General features: G+C 40.3%; 1 non-coding gene and 1 pseudogene across 1 annotated transcript in view; both read left to right on the top strand.

The window, feature by feature from the left end:
• Positions 1–1,928: 1,928 nt before the first annotated feature.
• Positions 1,929–2,080, top strand: LOC142358292 (5.8S ribosomal RNA; annotated as a pseudogene).
• A 1,683-nt stretch (positions 2,081–3,763) lies between these two features.
• The window catches only part of LOC142358293 (large subunit ribosomal RNA), a 3,519-nt gene continuing 2,876 nt past the window's right edge, over positions 3,764–4,406 (top strand). Inside the window, exon 1 of the ribosomal RNA XR_012761793.1 lies at positions 3,764–4,406. This exon is cut by the window's right edge and continues 2,876 nt beyond it. This is a non-coding gene — a ribosomal RNA (large subunit ribosomal RNA).

Genomic DNA, 4,406 nt, shown 5'->3' on the forward strand with positions numbered 1-4,406 from the left:
GCATGGGGAAGCTGCATCATGAACAAAAGTTTATATCGAGTATTATGTTGACATTAGTAGGCCCTGGCCGAAAGCGCAGCATGTGAAAGGTATAGATAAAAGTTATCGTTGCAGTCAGTACTGTGTAGTTACTAGTAGCTGGATTTAAGCTCGAAATGAGACACTGTTGGTGAAACTTCATCATGAGAACGTCACAAGCTGATCACGCTCCATGATATGACTAGTATTATGTTGCTTCTAGTAGGCTAAGCGCAAGCCGAAACATCAACATGTGAAAGTCGTAGAATTTTGCGATCAAATTGTGGCTAGTACTGTGATGTTACTAGTAACCTTGTGTTACGTCATATGGCCAAGAGAGCATTTGAAGGCGAAACTTCTGCATGGGGAAGCTGCATCATGAACAAAAGTTTATATCGAGTATTATGTTGACGTTAGTAGGCCCTGGCCGAAAGCGCAGCATGTGAAAGGTATAGATAAAAGTTAGCGTTGCAGTCAGTACTGTGTAGTTACTAGTAGCTGGATTTAAGCTCGAAATGAGACACTGTTGGTGAAACTTCATCATGAGAACGTCACAAGCTGATCACGCTCTATGATATGACTAGTATTATGTTGCTTCTAGTAGGCTAAGCGCAAGCCGAAACATCAACATGTGAAAGTCGTAGAATTTTGCAATCAAACTGTGGCTAGTACTGTGATGTTACTAGTAACCTTTTCTTACGTCATATGGCCAAGAGAGCATTTGAAGGCGAAACTTCTGCATGGGGAAGCTGCATCATGAACAAAAGTTTATATCGAGTATTATGTTGACGTTAGTAGGCCCTGGCCGAAAGCGCAGCATGTGAAAGGTATAGATAAAAGTTATCGTTGCAGTCAGTACTGTGTAGTTACTAGTAGCTGGATTTAAGCTCGAAGTGAGACACTGTTGGTGAAACTTCATCATGAGAACGTCACAAGCTGATCACGCTCTATGATATGACTAGTATTATGTTGCTTATAGTAGGCTAAGCGCAAGCCGAAACATCAACATGTGAAAGTCGTAGAATTTTGCGATCAAATTGTGGCTAGTACTGTGATGTTACTAGTAACCTTGTGTTACGTCATATGGCCAAGAGAGCATTTGAAGGCGAAACTTCTGCATGGGGAAGCTGCATCATGAACAAAAGTTTATATCGAGTATTATGTTGACGTTAGTAGGCCCTGGCCGAAAGCGCAGCATGTGAAAGGTATAGATAAAAGTTAGCGTTGCAGTCAGTACTGTGTAGTTACTAGTAGCTGGATTTAAGCTCGAAATGAGACACTGTTGGTGAAACTTCATCATGAGAACGTCACAAGCTGATCACGCTCTATGATATGACTAGTATTATGTTGCTTCTAGTAGGCTAAGCGCAAGCCGAAACATCAACATGTGAAAGTCGTAGAATTTTGCAATCAAACTGTGGCTAGTACTGTGATGTTACTAGTAACCTTTTCTTACGTCATATGGCCAAGAGAGCATTTGAAGGCGAAACTTCTGCATGGGGAAGCTGCATCATGAACAAAAGTTTATATCGAGTATTATGTTGACGTTAGTAGGCCCTGGCCGAAAGCGCAGCATGTGAAAGGTATAGATAAAAGTTATCGTTGCAGTCAGTACTGTGTAGTTACTAGTAGCTGGATTTAAGCTCGAAGTGAGACACTGTTGGTGAAACTTCATCATGAGAACGTCACAAGCTGATCACGCTCTATGATATGACTAGTATTATGTTGCTTATAGTAGGCTAAGCGCAAGCCGAAACATCAACATGTGAAAGTCGTAGAATTTTGCGATCAAACTGTGGCTAGTACTTTGATGATGCTTGTAGCCAACCGAATTGGTTGAAAAGCCCAATAAGTAAGCTAACTTGGGAGAGCTTGTTGGAAACCAAATGCTACTAGATTGGTCCAAATACATCCTTCAACAGGGGATCACTTGGCTCGCTTTACGAAGAGGAGCACAGCTATATGTGTTAATTCGGTATGAATCGCAAGATTTGTTTACCGACCTCTCTAACGCAAAAGGCGGTCTCGGCTTCGGCTGTTGACTGCGTCCGATTCAGGGTTATATAACTCTCGATTGAACACATTGATGTTCTATTGTTGGTGCTTCCAATAAAATTGGAACACTTAAAGCAGAACCGATTCAAATAATAGCATTCTGATCAATGATTGCATTCCTTGATCAAGAACTGCTGGAGTCATTGTGATGGCGAATTTTCTTCATAAGAAAATTGCAAAGAGACGGAACTTAATGAGACTAGTATTATGTTGTTTCTAGTAAGCGGAAGCTGAAACAGCAACATGTGAAAATCAAGTTTTGTTCAATGATCTCGAGGCGATAAGTACTATGAAGCAACTAGTAGCCTAAGCATGACTCAGATTTGAGACAGTCAAAAAGACTGGCGAAACTTCTTCACATGAAAGTTACATAGAGAACTACAAATGTATACAGCGAGTATTATGTTGTTTCTAGTAGGCGAAAGCTGAAACATCAACATGTGAAAGTTGTCTGCAAACTGTAGAACGATATGTGATTAGTACTGTGCTGTTACTAGTAGCCAGTCTGACTGTAGAAGCCAAGACAAAGGGAAACTAATGCATCTGAAAAGGACAAGTTATGGAAAGGTATGCACGATAAGTATTATGTTGTTTCTAGTAAGCGGCAGCTGAAACATCAACATGTGAACGTCGTTGTGTACAGTAACCTAGAACTATATAGTCCTTAGTAACGTGCATTTACTAGTACCTGTAATTGGTATTCAGACTCAGGCAGTTTGGAATAGTTTGGCAAAGATGCACCAGAGAAAACTGGGATTTGATACAGAAATTGTTGAATACAAGTATTATGCTGCTTCTAGTAGGTTGAATCCGAAACATCAGCATGTGAAAATTGAAAACATTTCTGGTTCGAATTGTCACAAGTATTTGGTGATCTGAGTAGCCAAACTCACTACAACGCCAATTGAAGGCAAAAATTCTCAACGGGAAAAGCTATTCTCATTGAATGAGCTAACAAGACGAGTATTATGTTGCTTCTAGTAGGCGAAAGCCAAAACATCAACATGTGAAAGTCTTGCTGAACAAATTTAATGTTGTTGAGCTCAGTACCGTGTGAATTAGTAGCCATAATTGGCGAGCGAAAATTGAACTGGCGAAACTTCGTCTTTGGAAAATTGCAGATGCCGAGCACTTATTTTGCAACGAGTATTATGTTGACTGTAGTAAGCGAAAGCCGAAACAGCAACATGTGAAAGCTGTTGAAATTTGTGGTCATTTTGCAATAAGTACAAGGAGTGTAACTAGTAGCCAGGTCAAAATTTGGGATAAGAATGAGCAAAAATTCTGCATGAGAACAGTTGAAATTATGAAACTAAATTACAAAGACTAGTATTATGTTGTTTCGAGTACGCGAAAGCGGAAACATCAACATGTGAACGTTTGTAACGAAGTTTCGTTAATTTTCAGCCTAGTACTGAGCAAGAACGAGTAGCCTCATCTCCAATCCCACGCAAAATGTAGTGAAATATGTGAGTGAACCTTATTCACGGTGAGGGTTTCCCGAGGTCTGTATTGCAGCGAGTATTATGTTGCTTCTAGTAAGCGAAAGCTGAAACAACAACATTTGAAAGTTGGAATTAATGACTGAATGGAAACTTCGACCTGTGTTTGATAGTAGTAGCGAACAAAACTGCTGAATCGGTTTCTGTCTCATATTGGTCAGTGAACCAATTAAGAGACAATCAACTACATAACCTGAATTGGGCGAGAGAACCCCCCTTAACTTAAGCATATCAGTAAGGGGAGGAAAAGAAATCAACTGAGAATCCCTTAGTAATGGCGAATGAACAGGGAAAAGCTCATCGGGAAGAGAAATGGCAACATTTCTCGGTGTCCGGTATGGTTTGATGCTAGACTGGTGAATTTGTCCTGATGTCTACTGGAAAGTAGCATCAAAGAAGGTGAAAATCCTGTAAAGGTCATTTTCGATACCAGTCATAATGGCTCATTCCTATGAGTAGAGTTGTTTGAAAGTGCAACTCGAAGCTGGAGATATGTCTCTCCAAAAGCTAATTATAAAGCGAGACCGATAGTAAACAAGTACCGTGAGGGAAAGTTGAAAAGCCACTCTGAAGAGAGAGTGAAAAGTACGTGAAACTGTTGAAGGGGAACTGGAGTGAGCGTTACCATACTCAATGCCTTGATATTATATTCTCGGCTACCGAGTAGTGTAGTTGTCGTCTTTTGGCAAATCTTGTTAATGAATCGAGCAGAAGTTTTCCTCGGAATTCTTCTTGTTGATTCTAAACAAAATGAGATAAATTGATCTTGATTGCCTGTCTGACCTCAACTTCCTATTCAATGCTCTCTACAGCCCGTCTTGAAACACGGAC

This window comes from Convolutriloba macropyga, unplaced genomic scaffold, assembly GCF_964194025.1.
Source record: "Convolutriloba macropyga unplaced genomic scaffold, txConMacr16.3 SCAFFOLD_5518, whole genome shotgun sequence".
Classification (NCBI taxonomy): Eukaryota; Metazoa; Xenacoelomorpha; order Acoela; family Convolutidae; genus Convolutriloba; species Convolutriloba macropyga.